Source organism: Phycodurus eques, chromosome 8 (assembly GCF_024500275.1).
Source record: "Phycodurus eques isolate BA_2022a chromosome 8, UOR_Pequ_1.1, whole genome shotgun sequence".
NCBI lineage: Eukaryota > Metazoa > Chordata > Actinopteri > Syngnathiformes > Syngnathidae > Phycodurus > Phycodurus eques.
In genome coordinates, this window is record NC_084532.1 from 19,572,968 (window position 1) to 19,591,255 (window position 18,288).

General features: G+C 38.7%; 1 long non-coding RNA gene across 1 annotated transcript in view; it reads left to right on the forward strand.

Annotated features, from left to right (window-relative positions):
• The first annotated feature begins 10,499 nt into the window (after positions 1-10,499).
• LOC133406582 (uncharacterized) overlaps positions 10,500-18,288 on the forward strand; it is a 41,692-nt gene continuing 33,903 nt past the window's right edge. Inside the window, exon 1 of the long non-coding RNA XR_009769066.1 lies at positions 10,500-10,697. This is a non-coding gene — a long non-coding RNA (uncharacterized LOC133406582). The remainder of the gene's footprint in view (positions 10,698-18,288) is intronic.

Genomic DNA, 18,288 nt, shown 5'->3' on the forward strand with positions numbered 1-18,288 from the left:
TCGTCGTGCGGCAAGGTGCGCGTTGGCCGCTTGACAGATGTTGCTGCCCCCGAGCGTTTGGCGGGGGGAATCGCTTCAGCGTCCCGGATGTGGCCGCGAGGTCAAGCGTTACCTTCAAATACTCTGTGAATTTAATCAACTAGTAAAAACTGCATTATTGTCACACCGGTGGTAGGTCTTGTAGTTAATCTATGAAACATATCCAACACTGTTTAATGTAAGTTAATATACGTTTCTGTTTCTGACCTTAAATAGATTAACATCAAAGCATTAATGAATATAATTTCAAAATCTGTGTTTTGCTAGTAATGTGACGTTAGAGTAGCCAAAAATGTACTCACGTAAGAGTACTGTTATGTTAAAAAACATATGAAGTCACCAAAGTAACAGTAAAATGTAGTCCTCCAAGTAATTATTTGAGTATTTAGTGACAAGCTACTCAAGTACTATCAGAGCACTGACATCAAATAGACAAAAATGCAAAATAGGAATGTGTAAATTCAGATATTTCCCAATAATATCACTTCTTTAACGAAAACAATAATGAATTTAATCCTTATGAAATTCCAAATTAAAGCAAATTCAGCCTCAAGATATGGTCTTAAATTAACTTTCTTTGTTTACACTCATGACACAGCACAATAGGTTCACCAGGCAGAGATTACGTAGAAAACCGCAATGTGGTTTCTCAAGTTCGAAATGGAGTTCTTGTAGGCTAAAATGTTGACATTTTTAGGCAACTAAAATGCGACCTAGCGTTCTTATCGAAAAACAATGTTTTGCTGCTCCACCAAGTGTACATTATTTTATAGAAGCACAACAACATGGTGCGATTGTATATGGTATTTTTAAACAATGTAGAAAGATTTATAATCACAGAGTACTTGGTTGAAACGTAATATTTAAACAACAAAAATACAGCACCTCCCCATCCCTCAGAAGTGGTTTGTTCCGCTCAATCTTTCCCACCTCTCCCCAACTGGGCTCTTCGCACGCTATCTGCAAAGAGCGACATCCTGCCTTCCAGTGATATACAGTCATGGATTTTTTATTGAACTACAAAGATAAAAGTCATTCATAATAACGAAAATAAATTTGAAAGGAAAAAAAGAACATCGGTGATGTGATGATAGATCTTGTAATCCCATTCAGTTGCAAATTGACATTTGGAATCGCAGCCAAACTAGCTGCAGATGTTCGACAACTAATCAAAACTAGTTGCCGATGCGAATAGTTCAGTGGCGTTCGGTCACGTTCGTTGTGCAACTGGCTGTGATGAGAATATATTCAAAAAAAAATTGTTTTTGTTTATGAAGCAGCAACAAAATGATTTACTGATTATATTGGCTTTTAAAAAGAGAAATACGAACCAGATTATTTGTAACTTTAAACTACAATTATCTGTCTTATTTTTTGGTATCAATACATCGCACCATCTTATTTACAAATGATAATGTCATCATTTCATGCTTCCTCCAACATGTACTTTTACGTTTGGTTGGGTAAAAATGAGCATTAGGCTAATGGTTAGGCTTAAAGTCTCTGATACGCTCCTCTACATAGTACATTGCCATGAATACAGTGTTTTTCATTCTGTTGATGCAAATAGGTAGCAAACTAAAGTAATTACCAAGTAATTGCAATGCATGTTCGTTTAATATGAGATTATTGTAAGGACTTGGGCCACTGGTTGCTGTTATTGTCCATGTAGACAGAAAGAGCCCAGATCGGCCTGCCTGCGCACGCATCATAGTGTCAGCTCATCAGAATCAGAATCATCTTTATTTGCCAAGTATGTCCAAAAAACACACAAGGAATTTGTCTCCGGTAATTGGAGCCGCTCTAGTACGACAACAGACAGTCAATTGACAGAGAACACTTTTGAGACATAAAGACATTGACAAGAACAGTCACTGAGCAATAAAGGGTTGCTAGTTATCTGGTAATGCCGGTACAATTTTTTTTTTTTTGACAATTGTGCAAAAAGATGCAGAGTCCTCTAGCACTTAGAGCAGTTCGAATGACTAATATAGCAATAGTCAGGTGCAATGACCATTGTGCAAAGGGCGCAGAGACTTCAAGCGAGTAGTGCGATAATCTGGGACAATGTTGATTGTGCAAATGTTGCAGATAACTCCTCAATCAGTGTGCAAATGGAACATATGCTACTCTGGCATGAGTGGCCAGTATTGGTCAACAACAGATATGCAAATAGTGCAGCGTGGCAAGACTACTACAATGAGTGCACAAGTAATATATAATTGGCCCAACATAAATGTGACAGCAAACTCGGACAAAAAAATTGACAGCATGTTGCAATGGAATTGTAGGTCGGAAGAGCCGGTGACCGGGATGTGGAGGGTCCGAGAGGATTTTGCACGTCCAAGTCCTCAAAGGTGGGTAGGGGGGTACCGACAATCCTTTCAGTAGTTTTGATTGTCCGTTGCAGTCGGAGTTTGTCCTTTTTTGTAGCAGCACCAAACCAGACTGTGATAGAAGAACACATGACTGATTCGATGACCGCTGTGTAGAGCTGCATCTCTAACTAAAATTGCAGCAAAATGTGTTTGTGAGGGGGCTGGAACAGATTAATAGTATTTCTATTCAGATCAATGGCAACAATTTATTTGAGTAAACTGAGTTACAAGCTTTGTCACAGAAATTAATTAAACTCACAAGTCAAGATACCACTCTTTTTTTCAATGGGTAAAATTGCTTTTAAATTACAAATTGGGAATCTTTTTTAGTCAATTCACCATTCCTTGTTAGGATGTTGGAAAGTACTACCTTATTGGGAATGCAGCATAAGACCAGTTTTTAAAAGAAAGATGATTAAAAACTAAATTTTGCTTTCCAATCTTAGAAGTATATTGCCCATGATATTTCCCACAAGCAGGTCGCTACACACACACACAGAACGTCTTCCATTATCATCACCACAGCTGTATAATCCCTTCACAGTGTTAGCCATCTGTGGCTAGTGAGTGGGCAGCCGCAAAGGAGAAATGGACACAAATAAAATGCAAATTCGCGCCCGGTACTTTAGTGGATCGGGGGCCTCCCGGTTCCCACACTGCTTCCCTCTCGCAGGCTGCTGCAGGGTTTCTGGGAGGGGGTGGTGGGTGGGGGGTGCGACCCCGCCATTGGCTCGCCTTTGTCCGGCCTTGTGCGCAGCCTTTCAACGGCTAATTTGAATACATGCAAATGTTTCCATGGTGCCCCAACCCACTCCCTTCATTTTGCTGCTTCTTCTTCTGTGGGAACCAGTCGTGAAGAGCCTTCACTGTCACACTGAGTTTATTTAAATGACTTTGAATTGACGCACACACGCATACATGATGAGATTAAAGCTTGCATCTGAAATTGACAGAGAGCATAAAAGTTGGGCAGCTCACCACCCAAATGTGTGAAAGACGGAGCGATATAGGAGTATTTTTGTTATTTCTAACCATATTGATTATCCATTTCGAGTGAAACCTCAAGGATGAATTTACAAACTTGTAACTGTCCGATCTTTTGTTTTCTGGTCCAGTAGGTCGTTTTAATGTCTGAAAATATAAATAAAAGGGGTCCTCAGTTTACGATGGTCATGAAATGACATTTCATATTTCATTACATTTGCTGTACTAATGACATTTCGAGGTTGCGAGTTTGAACGGCAGCCTAAGAATTAAGTAGTCACGTGGCACAAGAAGGCACGCTCAGTTACCGCAGTATTTACCGATTTTAATTTGATAGATTTTTTTTTTTTTACTGCAATTATGACTTTACTACTGTGCTAGCATAGGTTAGTGATAGATTGACCATTGACTGATTGTACATCAGGGGACACCAGCATGGTGCCCACGGGCAGCGGATATCAGATTTTCTGATATCTCAAGTGATGTCATGCATATTAGCTGGAAGAACTTCTGGTGTTTCGTCCGACATTTGTGTCCTACTGCGCCTTCTTTTGTAGTGTCACCAAAACGCCAAACAAAAGGCAAAACACACACAGAGTTAATCCTTTAACGCCCGCTGTACCGAGCTGTTGTACAATTACTGAAATCTTGGGAGATCTACTGACATTTCACAGGACACCAGTTGCAGCTTTGAAGTTTTGTGCGACTTTTGTGTGACTTTTTTTTTTGTGTGTGTATTTCTTTTGTCCCCTGTAAAGACTGCTCCTTCTTTTGGAGTAAGTGTTACAAAAAGCCAAAGAAAACGTAAAACACACACAAAGAGGTAATCCTTTAATGCTCGCTGTACTGAGCTCCTGTATTATTACTGAAAACTTGTCAGGTTTGCTGAAGTCTTCCTGGGACAACGTGCTAATGTTTTGTGCAACTTTTTGATGACTTTGTTTTTTTGTGTGCATATTTTACTACTTCAAAGAAATGATTGTTGTTCTTACTTATTAATGCTCATTTGCTGACACCCACGTCACTCACCAGTACAGGTCCCACCTTTAAAGTCATATTTTCAAAGATGGCGCATCTGCATGCGGGATCTCCAAGTGCTCACTTTACATCGCAGATACTGTATTTGTGATCTCCTCCCAAGCCAACTTTACATCATCTGCCCATGGAGGTCTGTCTGCAGTTCCGTATAAATGTACTTTGCGCGCTTCGACCTCCCTGACTCGAACAAATCATTTTTTTCTTGGGAAAAATTTGGTTGCCTGCTCTCCGGTATGTCAAAGACTGTCAGTGCGCTACTAGCGTGTCGCATTTAAAGGTAATGAGAGGAGTCGCTTTGATTGGACGTGAATGAAGTCGGCTGTGATCACGTCTGCAAAATTACGAACACCGGGTCTAGCCCGCCTGCGCACACAGTTATGCCACCCGCTGCGCCAGATTCACGCCAGTCACGAAAATAGAGCCCATTGCGTTTAATAATGGAAAAACTATTTATATCCGATTACTCAATTAATTGATGGGGTTATGGTAGAATAACCGATAGCTGTAGCCTTAGCTTGCTGAACTGTGCTCTTGCACGTAATGCTGAAGTCCCGCAACATTTACATCTGACATCTCAAGTGTGCGATGCAAAATGGTTGTTGAAGAAGTTTTATGACTTATTTTGATTCTTTTTGCATATAATTGACTTTTTTTTTTTAATTTAGTAAGGTTATTGAAATAACATCCCCTTTACGTAACTTCCAAATTACATATATTCTTCTTTGAAAAGTCCTTGTTGAGGCCGTGCCTGTTCTTTGGAAAAACTGTCGCAAACAAGCAAAAGAAAATGCAAAACATGCACAGTTAACTCTTTGATGCTTGCTGAGCTCAAATCTTGTGAGGTCTTGTCAGTTTCGTAGTAGTTTGTACTTTTTATAATGAAGGTTTAACCAGACATGCTTTGAAAATATTACAAAGGAGAAAATAGTTTGAAATCTTTCAGGAGTGTGTTATCTTTTGGGTGAATTTCCAAAAGTACACATACCCCCAAACCACACCATTTAGCTTCATATATCCTTGAAACTTGTGCCAAATAAAACATGTTTGACATTCCCTCACATCAATATCACAGCAGAGGATTTAAGACAATAGGACTCAAGTCATCAAAAAAAAAAAAATAACCTAATGAAAAAAATTTAATAAATGGGCTATAATTGTCAAGAGTTTTACACCCTATGCAGAGTCAGACATCCCCCCCCCCAGGTCCCTCCCCTTCTCCAGAGTGCACCCACCTTCCCCCTATCAATCTGCCGTGTGCATTCGTGGCTGTCTGAATGCGCTTGAACTTGACCGAGGGAACTGCCTGGGAAAAGAGGCGAGACTTTGGCCCTCTTGCTCCCTCCTTTTCACCCAGACTGATGCCGCCGCTCATTTGCATAAGATTCAGCCCCCTCGTCGCCAATTAAACCAGGAAAGCGTCGAAGAAAAACTAGTCTGGTTTGCACGTGGCTATGGGATGAGCAAATATCTTCTGTCTTCCTCACTGTCGGCTTCCTTCACAAAGTGTAAGTTGGTTATTTATTACCACTAAATGATGACCTCACAGGTGTTCTTTACCTGTTTTTGTTTGGTTCTTATGCATTCTGTGTGAGTAATTTTGTGTGTGAATGTGTTTTCTGTCAGGATTCATTCAGTTTTTCGGAAGTCCTCTGAGGGCCCTAAGAATATTATGCAATCATTGAACAAATGTTTAATAAGATAAGGTATGAGCATTTGGGGGTTTAATATTTTTATGGGGTTCTTTTTTTTATATATATAAACAGTTTATGTGAGGTTGCATTGTTTTTTACAATTGCCTGGGAGGCCACATCGAGGCAGTAAGAGTGGGAATAAATGTTTTTCTTATTCGTACTATTAGAGCAATTTTGTGGTAATCAATATATTGGAAAAGAAGAAACTAGAACAGAGGTTTTTATACAAACATATGTCTCATGTTCACATTATATTTTCTGGGGGTATTTTTTTCAACTTTATTTCGTCATTTTTTTTAATTTTCATGTATTTAATTTATAATAGTTGTTCTATTTTTATTGTTTTTTTTTTTACCCCTGTATTTACTATTTAGATATTTGGTTTGTTTTATATAAACACCATTCAGAAACAGGGCAAAAGCACGACTATGAAAAACAAATAAATCCAACTCGATATATTGGATTAAAATTGCAGACGATACATCACAATATCTATGTGATTGAAGAAGTGCATTGCTTTTGTGTATATGAAAATGCACCTTAGAAACTCAGATATAAAACTGATGCATCCGATTAGTGTCATTTTAGGAGCACACCAAGTGGTTAAAAGCACAAACACAGTTATTGAACGGATTTAGTATTGTAATGCTATATAATGCTCAAGCGCCTTTTACTAAAGCATGTTTTTATTTTGCATACATCATCAGCAAATGAAAGAGAATACTGAGATTCTCCTAATATTAGGTTTTAATTTGCCATTAAGTATTTGAACATCTGACAGCCATCATGTCATCACTGCACTATCAATACTGGCTTGTATACAGAAAACACAATGGTAAGTTGGTATGTAGTCCGCCACAAGCACAAAGGATCTATGTTTCCAAGCCCTGCTAATGGTACGTTTCTAGTACTGTACATGCTCTTTTATGTCACAATTAGCTTTACACATTCAACCAAATTATCTTTGCACTTGATCGGGTGCTCATTTGGCCTACATTTTGTGCTTCATATTGCTAGCCGCCCTCTCCAAAATGTGTGTCATTTCTGTGGGAAATTCTTGTGAACTTGCTTTCGACAGAAAACTTTATTTGCATTTAAATCAAGCTTTCCAAGACTATTTCAGCTCAAGGCCCAAATTGGGGACTCAAGCGTTCTAAGACACATCATATCTTGCCATAACACCATCGTACATAAACTTTACATAGGATAATTAGGATTTTTTAGTTTGATACCCGAATTAAAGACCCAAATTTACCAAAATGCATTATATGGAGTATCATCTACATATACATAACATATACATAAACTGTACATTTACTGTGACAAACATAAATTTAACGTAAAAGTCCTTTGCCCCGACATTATGCACCCTGATTTAAATTAAATAAATAATGTAATGGGAGAATTTATTTCAATATTTTCTGTCACTCTTCCCATTGTTGTGCAACGTCCATCAACAATCTGGTGTTATTTGGAGTGCAGACAAATATCAAATATTTGGACTTCTCATGTAATGTCTTTCATGTCAGATGAAGCCTCTTTTCTGAAGGGCAGCCATTACAATTTCGAAAGGTGTCCACTCGAATGGGTCACTTATTATTGTGATTAACCATTGGCTCATGCATGTTGACTTGCAAGATGATCACTTTATTTCAGGCAACTTCCTTGTCCTTCTTCCTGTGAATGTTATGTGTGTATTTACAATCACCTCACATTCACTAAATTTAATTATCAACTAGAAATAACAACTGTACATGGAAGTACATGACAGATATAACACCAAGGCAAGAGGATATCATTAAAATGTAAAGCATTTAGCATATTAATACTAATTCTCTTCAATGAAATGTACAAGTCCAATGTACAATGATTATGTACAAGTCAATAGATTTTGAAAATAATTTTGACATATGTGAGATGGAAAGGATGAACATGTTGAAAAAATATTGAAATCATAATTTATTCGAGAATTTTTTTAAGAGTGGAAATCATTTTTTTTATTATTATCATTATTATCATGAATGTTCTATTTTATGTAAAATAATGCTAATTTGTAATTGTAGTTCATCGTGTTAAATTAATCTGCAGTTTAGCCTATTCTTGAATGTTGCAAAATGCATAAAATACAACATTAACACGTTTTGAATTAAAAAAAAAACTCTAACATCATTACATTCATAATTTTTTTTTAACATGCAGGAAAATACTACCTCTACTAGGCTAAATATTGCAGCTTTCATCTTTATTATTACTCCTATACTTTCCAGACGTAAGCTTCTTTTATGAAGTCATGATGGAATTTCTTGTTCCGAGCATAACATCTTATAACGATACTATAGACAACAAAACTTGTATTTCGTCTATTGCTTTATTTATACTACATTTAAATCTATATTGTATTTGTGTATATTAATAGCGAGTGCTTTAACGTAATTTTGATTGCCCGTACAAATGATTTGATCATGCACAAAGCACCTTTGTGGCTGAAAAGAGAGATGTAAAGCACATTACTTCTATTAGTAAAATCAATTCATTTTCACATATTGTAGTTATGATTTCCTAGTAGCAATAAATATGTTTCTGGTATCAAAAAGATCAGAGTGCGTTCGTTTCCGATCAGACGCCGTGTAAAAGGGCCTCAATTAAGCGGCTCGGTTCGTGTTAACTGCATTCGATTGAATCTATAAAGCAGCTATAATATCTCATATATTGTTTGATTCATATTGAACGTGTTTATGTATTCGGGTTTGGTTGAAATGGCCGAAAGTGGGCGTGGCTGCCGCGCGACAAAGGCCGTCGTGGTCTTCTCTTCCCGGGCCTTTCAATCCGCTGCAGTTCCACCTATGACCGATAGATGTCGCCATTGCTCACGTTGATTGCGCGTTTTTTTTTTTCGCGACTGGAAAATTGAAGGTCAATGAACCCGCCAAAAGCAAACCTCATAATAATAATTGCGCATATTCAATGCGTCTGAATGCAAACATCAACAATGATAGTTTTTGATTGATTCCTGAGAGTTATTCATGTCGCAATAATATATGAGAGAATTTTATGTGTAAATTTTTTTTAACTGCAATGCATTGTACTGAGGGGTTTCTCATATTTTGCCTTCCTCAGTAGGTGATCAAAATATTAGGTGCACCTGTCATGTCTGTGATGTGCAGTGAAATTCTACGTCACAATCAATCAATCAAGCAATCCTTTATTTGCATATAGTCTTTAATATTAAAAAAAAAAGCAGCACAAAGTGGTTCCCAAAACAGGTGACAACAAATCCCCCAATTACCTGCCACCCCTCATCCCATATGTAAAAACAGTTATAATCTAATATAATCTAAAAATATTATTTAAAGCCATAAAATGGATTATGAGAAATGCATGACTGAGAACTGAGTAGAATGGGAAAACACGGGAAGCAAAGTAAAATGTACAATACTATTACTATACACTATTTTTTAAAGTAGTTGTAGTAGTAGTAGTAAGAATAATATCTATTGTCATATTTTTCATGATTATCAGTGTATTTTTTATTTTATTTATGCTTTAAAATATTTGTATTGTATTTCTAATTATTATTATTGTTATTGCTATTATTATTAGAATTAGTAGTTGTAGTAGTAGTAGGAGGAGGAAGAGTAATAGATTATTGTATTAATTTAAATTATTATGGGTGTCATATTAAGGCTTATTGTTACCGATATGATGATGATGATTCAAGGCCGAATTGAATATAAATGTCACACAATTTGAATGCAAGTGTACCTAATATTGTGGCCGATTGCCTGTGGGCAGCCTTGACCTAATTAGCCTATAATTAATTATAGCCTATAATTAGCCTATAAAAAATATAGTAAGCGAAACATATTTTTCATTCAACGCCTTAAATGAATTAAAATAATAATACAAAAAAACACGAATTTAAAATGGATTTAAATGTATCTTTCGGCGAAACGAGGTATTTTATATCACCCGAATGGACGCGTCTCATTGGACCTCCTGTTCGGACGAGCCTATCCTGGCGTGCGACGTCATCGCGCTGTGCCGTCTATCTCCTCTCTCTCTCTCTATCTCTCTCTTGCGCTCTCTCTTCCTCTTTCTTTCCTTTTTCTTTTTGCTCGCTATTCCAGCACCCTCTCGAGTTGTCTCCTTCTAACCCCACTATTCGCGCCCCATTCAAGAACACGTCTGTTCTACAATGTTCTCTACATTTACCCGGAAAGAACAGCCGTCTTACGTCTGAGAGAGTGATAGAGTGAGAGAGAGAGAGCGCGAGCGAGAGAGAGAGAGAGAGAGAGAGAGAGAGAGAGAGAGAGAGAGAGAAGGACCAAGGAGACGCAGAGTCCACCCCACGCGCACTCTCATCCGAGAACGTGCCCGGACGAGACGCTGCGTGGATGCGAGTGAAACTAAAGCAATGGCGCCTTGTTGTATGAAAGTGAAACTGGATCAAGTTGATGTTACGTTCCAACGAAGGCTTGGCTCGCTTCGAAATTCAGCAACTCGGGAGGGGGGTGGTGGGGTGTGGGGGAGGACTCGAAGCCATTAAGATGGATTTACCATACTGCATGTAAGTCATGTGTTTCTTTTATTTTTAAATTTTTTAATGGATTAATGTGTTTTTATAATGGCTCACAATTGGGCGTCAGTTGCAGTGGCGTCCATTTAGTTGTGTGTTGGTAGCACAACCATGGGAAAATGTTCCCCCGTGCGTGTGTGTGTCTGCATCTGTGTGTGCATGTGTGTGTGTGTGTGTTCTCCAGACAGCATTGTGATGCTAATAAGCGCCAGCACGTTGTTGAACTTGATGTTGACATTGTTTTTGCATCTATTGTTATTTTTGCCTGGATTTAAAAAAAACAACAACAATATAATCGTTATTCGTCTCAGTAATTTATAGCATGCATGTTAACATTTTGCAGCAGCAAAGAGAGAGTGAGAAAAAAAATATATATATATATAATTCACGATGGAAGTCAGTTTGAAGTACAAAAAAAATGCTAAATCATATCACGCAGCTAAAGCTGTTTATATATGCTGTTTATTTATACTAAAAATATAATTTTTTCTTCATACTTGAACTTTATACTGGCTGTTTTATATGTGTAGTATATTTTCCCCCCTAGTGGAAACACGCAACATTTCCTTGCGTCATGTCTTATAGGCCTATTATATAACACAGTTTAGCTATATGTAACTAATACAATGATCGCACAAACGTGCCTAAGTTTCAAATAACCTGATTTGCTATGATAATTCTATGTGCTTTTAACGAAAACTAAGAAGCATAATGTTATTAACATTTGGCTGGATAATCCAGTTTTTTTTCTTTTTATGGATTGTATACAACAATTTATCCATTTGCTGATGAAAACTTAATTTGTGAAAGGTCTATACTCGTTGCCATTTTAATCAGAAAAAAAACACACACACATATAATTTACCGTTTTACAGTTCCACAACCAACATGTATTCATGAAGTTGTATTGCGGTTTGAAATTCGTTCACTTTTGAATCGATTTTTCCAAGGTTATTGATAGGAAAGCTTTTCCTGTGTGTGTGTGTGTTTTCTAAATTAATTTCAGCACCATGGACAGTGGTCGCATAGTCCCGTCGAAACTGCGTCTCATTTTCAGACGTTTTTCATTTCAGTGGACGTTCTGGCAACAACATATAGGAATTGTATTACGATACAGAACACAGAGAACACTTTAATCAAAGCAAGGGGGGTGCATTCACGTACACACGAGCTACTGTAGCCTATTTGATGGGAGGTGACGTAGCTGGGGGGGGGGGGGGGGGGGGTTGTCACGTTGAGCTGACGAATATTTTTTTCGTCACCATTCTGTCAAACAAATTGCAATTTCATAATCGCTCATAATGACAGATATTCAAACAATATTTCACACAATATTCTTTTCAATAAATAAATAATGCCAATAAAAATGTAAAATAAATGTTTTTATGACTCTCTCAAGACTGGTGATGGAGGAAATGTAAATCTTAAGAAAACTATCTCTTACATCTAACACACACACACACACCCATTAAGCTATAGTAATAAAATAAATATATGGTAGTATTTATTTTACTTAATTATTCCAAAACAAGTAGCGATAATCTCAATTATTTGTGGATATTTTACACAAGTTCTTATATTAATATATATATATATATATATATATATACAATTATTTTTCTTTTTTTTAAAATTATCTTACTCATTCCTAAACCTACTGTTCCACTGCTAATTTCCTTTCAGCAGCAGCTCTCGATTTCTATTATTACTGCGAAAATATGAATATTCTTGAGGCATGATATGAGTCAAGGAAAGGTGTTTAATGCTTAATCGCCTCCTGCCAATTTAGTTCCAAAGTTGTTGGTCTCTTCTCCTTAATTTATTTTACGTAAAGATGACTCTAGTCTCCGACGTTTTGGCACTTTTATGTATGAAAACCTATTGTCTTCTCTAAGGTGGACCTTTGCGATCATTATGGAGTCATTGTTGACATCATTAAATATTTGTATGCAGCCTAAAGCACTATTTATGATTTTACCTTCGTCATAAGTCAGCATGCTTGCTCACTCTTGGCCTCTTCCTCACTACAAACTCGCCTTTTCTTCCCTTGGCTTTATGCTAACATAAAATGTGCTATTTAAAAACAAAACATGCATTGCTGGCCCTTTGCATACAGTTAAGCTTTTTCATAATTCGACACCAACCACCGGCCACCATGTGGGTCGCCGGCCATCACGGCTGAGTAAGGCCGGGGAGGGTGGCTCCCACCTCGGATTGCATGTCAGGGTAGGCCCGCTGATGTTTGGAATGAACTTGCTTCAATATTGTGATTTTTACACTATAAGAAAAATACTTAACTTAGAACTCACCATATCAGAATCTGTTTTTTTTAATTTTTTTTTTTTTAACATTTTTTTTTCTTCCTGCTTTTGGAGGTCATGTGATTCAATCTCGACAGTCGTATGAATGGACTTCTGTATACTATACACACTACTGAGTTCAACGCACGTTTCACACATGTCCATGATGAGCGATTATGTTGTGTTGACATTAGCTGCTGTTGCCATATTTGTCGTGTGTTCTCCAACAATCCGTGGATTAATTCACTGTGGAAAGTGTGCGTGCGTGTGTGTGTGTGTGTGTGAAATGGGGTCGATGTGAGGTGGCCTTTAACGCAACACAAGACATAACGCTTCTTGTTTGTTGCGATGATTGAAAGGCTGCACGACCCACACGTGGGTTTACACGTCAGACTTTATTATCACCAAGCGTTTGTGTATGACGACGCACGACAGGTGGGTTTGACGTCATCGACGTGATGATGTCATCCTCCACGACTGCACTCGTCGTCAGTGTTCAATTGCGGCGGGGTCGCACAAGTACGGCGTATTCGCGTTGCTTTGCCAATTACGATGGTCATTGAACGCATCTGTCTGATTAAAGAAGGAAGGTGAGCGAGGGGAGGGGCGAAGGAGGGCTCTCTCCACGTGACCACAACACGCTGCAGCGTCGGCGCCGGCGGCGGCTCCTTTAAGAGAGACGTGGGTTAGTTTTTCTCTTTGGTTATCTAGCTGTATGAGTTTATGCAATATCATAAAGCTAGAGAACCGAATGTAGAAACTAATCCCGCGGACGTCACGTCACGCATGGCTGCGAGGAGGGATGGAGCGAGGATGAGGATGATGGTGGTGATGGAGGACCGAGAAGCACGCAAGCGTCGTCCGCGTGGATCGCGTGGGCAAAAAAGAGCCCATTCATTCCTCCCTCCCCGTTTTTGGATGTATACCTGTATATTCCCGTGCAACCTGGAGCATCAAATACAAAAAAAAAGGGGGGGGGGGGTCGATTCATGGCGCTATGCGTTTTTGTGGAGTGACTGCCATGCCGTGGGGGAGGTTCCATTGGAGGAGGTGCTGCTTCACTTGAACACGCACGTCTTCTGTTATTCTGTCAATTATATTATTATTGTATGCTGGGCATGACATGAGCACGGATGTGTTTGGTGAAAGAGCCTTCTGATTGGTCCACTCCACCAGCACACCCTTGCTCCAAACTAATGGATCCTGCCCATCTAAGCCAGGGGGAAAAATGCACCTATGCCCTTCTTTCTCTTTTATTGAGAGGGGGTGATTTCAATTATGGAATTTCGTATTGGATGCCATCTATTTGCTGGAGTAGTCTTTTTTGGGTGCGCTCACAGGGCTGTCTTTCACGGGTGTGCAACCTAAAGTCCATGGGTCATATGGTCCAGACAGCATTGGATCTGGCCGATATGCAATTCTAAAAAAAAATTAAAAAAAAATAACAAAAATAAAAAAACATTTGACGGACAAATCATAGATATGAAAACTAAATACCCCATCGAACTGTAGCAGCCCGGCTAACTGACGTTCCTACATGGCGGCCATGTTGGGGAGGTCGACGTTCCCTCAAAGTCAATGCATGGTTATTGAAAATGCACTTGTTCAGTGCAGCAGAATGTGCCGGCATCCTTGTCCTTGTCCTTTGGTTTTCTTGCCGTCCACACACATGGAATGCCCTGACAACTTTCATCCTGTAGCGTCACTGCAGGCACTATTCATATTTGTGCTACAAATGCCCACAATATATGTTTGATTGTTATATTTGTCATTCACTTAGCTGTTATATTTGTCATTCACTTAGCAAGGCCCTCCTACGATGTATTAAGTTGACGTTGAACTGGAGGTTGCCACAGCGGACTTTACTGGTCGCCACCCAATCAAAGGGCACATGTAACCATTCACGCGCACATTCACACCTATGAATAATTTAGTCATGGATTAACCTAACACGTGTGTTTTTGGGGCTGTGAGAAGATGATGAAGTATCTGAATTATCCTGAAGGAGAACATGCAAACTGAGATTTGAACATAGGACTTTTCTGCCACTGCAAAATATTTAACCCACAAATGAAAATAATCTGATTGTTGCATCATATTTATTAATTTAGTGTGGCCTGAAACTGAAATCTTCTATTGAAGCAGAGAGCGATTCATCCCCTTCATTCCAGGATTTAGCCAGATCCAAGATGCATGTGTAAGGCCTGACTGTTATATGAAGTAAAGAGACATTAACATATGGAGAATAACTTTTGATCTGGCACAAAAGTAATAGCAGTAGGCAACGAAACAAGTCTTTATGGTGGTCCATTGAGTCGAACTTGAGCCCACTGTAGGTTCCAGCCGCATTCTTAACCACTCCCAAGCATCCCTGTATGTTGCAGTATTTCACGCAGCAGCTATATATAAATATTTCCTGTCGGTATGATTTGAGAGCCAAGATTAGACACCATGCAGGGTCAGTCTAGTTTTTTTTATGATGCCACCCATCATTTCCCCCCCCCCCCCCCTTTCATCTGAGAAGGAAAAGCGCCTCTCCTAGTTCCGCTCTGGATGTATTGTCTGAGAAGGGCCTGAATTTTAAACAAGGCACAGTGCAGTGCTGGAGCTGCTACAGAGCTGCAGCTATAGCTTCCATAAAGTGTCATGTCACTGAGTCACATAGTGGAGAAGGAGTTAGCCATGCTACTGCTCTTTTGTGTTTTTTTGTGTGCCATGTGATCAGTAACCCTGATGTGTTACTCGTCAATGTAGTGTGCATTGTGTATTATCAGGAAACTGAAATGTTATATGCGGCATAGACTGAATATTGAGTTCTTTTACATTGTTGCGATTGTCAATCACAAAATGTTTGTGTCAATACTGACAGATGAGCACTGTCAATAGTGCTATTGCTCATAGATGTCAGTTATGAGAGGAAGTGTTATTGTTGGCCAATGAATATTGAGATGTATTTACATTGTTTATGTCCTCAATAATACAACTGGTATTGTCATCAAATTATGTCCGTGCTGAGAGATGAGCATTCACACCGTAGTTTGTACAAAATGAGTTAATCAGGCATCCATGCTGTTTGTGATGCTGAGAGACAGGTAGTATAAATGAAAATATGTTAAGGCGGAAGCAATGACACCATGTTAAATCCTGTCAATATTACATTTATAATTATGTCTGAATGCTAAGAATTCACCCTCTAGTCCATAAAAACATCTCTGCTCTGCTGAAAGATGAGCATTTGTATTATTGTTCAAGGAGCAGGCGCACGTATATTGTCCATAATAAAATGTGCGGCTGCTAAGAGACAAGCAGTCACACAATGTTAATGAGAGAATGTGTCAATGCTGAGATGAGTATCAATGTAAAGGTAACATTTTGTCAAATTGTGTGAATACTGAAAGATGAGTATTTGCACTGTTGTTCATAACAAATTGCGAATGCTGAAAGACAAGCATTGCTTTCTTTGCCTGTCATACAATTTGTGTCAATGCTGTGAGCGGCTCATTGGCCAAGGTGATTCTGTTCCAAGTAACTATATTCAATTGTATGTCTTTCTACATGTGTTTGAGAGATTTTTTTATGGTCTGATGAAACCAAGGTGGAACTTTTTGGCCGTAATTCCAATGGCCAAAAGGTATGTTTGACGCAAACACAACACCGCTCATTGCCAAAAGAACAGCATATCTACAGTGAAGCATGTTTGTGGCAGCGGCATGCTTTGGTGGTTTTTTTTTCCAGCTTCAACTCGGAACTCAAGGTGGAATGAATTAAGAGCAGTTGTTAGCACAAAACCTTCATTCTTTTAGAAAGCAAAAAAAAAAAGTTACAAAGCAAAAAAAAAAAAAAAAGACAGCAAAAGCCATGAACACCTGAACTTTATTTGCAGTTAATCTGAGGTAATTAATATGGTGGCAGGTCTGTGCTGACACCCATTTAACATGTAAAGTTTGAATGTGATTGGTTCATTCTGAACACCACATCCCAGGTATAAGCGGGTGTGCGCACTTGTGGTCTCATTTCAAATACTCGGCATTTGAACGGGGGTGTGTAGACTTTCTATATCCACTAAGTGTGACACCAACTGCTGTGTTAATTAGAAGACATTGTATAGTGTGTGTATGCCCTATCCAATCTCTTCTTTTACTTGCAAGCAATGAACTAGAATGATAATTTGGTGTTTCCCAACTTTTATTACAGTAATATAGAAAATATTGCCACCCCACGGGGTTATACTACTAATAACCTCAATATTTGTGTGTCTCAGCATTCACAATCTATTTGTAAATTTTAATTTCAGTATCCACAGGAATATTGTACTTTGTGATTTGATAAGTACAAAAGGTGTGTTAATTCGTGTCGCTTTTGTGTCTAATGGGATTATTGTGACAACCGGCTAACGCATTTATAGCGCCATTTAATTTGACAATGCCATTTATGCTCTGGCTGCACATGCACCCACGCATACAGTGTTTGCCCAGTTGGTTGGTAGGAATGAATGCATTGCTGTGGGGTAATAAATAGGGGGGTGGGAGAAAGGGGGTTGGGGGGCGGCTTTGAGATTGAAATTCAGTCAGGCAGGCTAGACGTCGGCGTTCCCACATTAATATGTGTCTGTCTGGGCCCTCTTCAGGCCCTCAGCAGCAGATGGAGTCTGGTCTGGTCCGGTCTGGTCCACCGACACCTGCCATGCTGCATTGTCTCCATCACTGATTGCTCAACTTCCCGTGTCTGCTTTTCAGCATTTTTATTGCTATGCCGTCTCATTTATTCCAAATCATGTGCTTTCGTTGGGGAATATTTTCTTCTACATTGCCCAACAGGACGTTGCAACAATTGAACAAATGTTTTATTATGATACACAGTATGATGAGCTTTTATAGGGATTAAACCAGTAGGAATTAAATACTAAACATCCAGCAATAACAGTTTTGTTTTTGTTATGCCTGTAATTTAAGCATATTAAGGTTGAAAACTGCATAGCCAAACATGTGAAAATCTAGACCCAATAATATAACCCACAGGCTTCAGGGTGCCTAGCCCTGCTATACAGTATACTGTAGATATTATTCTAGTTTATGTCACATGCTGGATTGTACATTGTGTGTGTGTGTCACATGCTAGCATGTTATTTGTGCACCTCTGCTGGTATGGTGGCCTTTTATTCCCTTTCCTTTTTTTTTTTTTTTTTTTTTGCCTCTGCAGAATAAAATTAAGGCAGAACTATGATGCTGCTTAGAAAGAAGCTGATTTCAAGCACTGGTCACACTGCACACTGTAATGTGTGG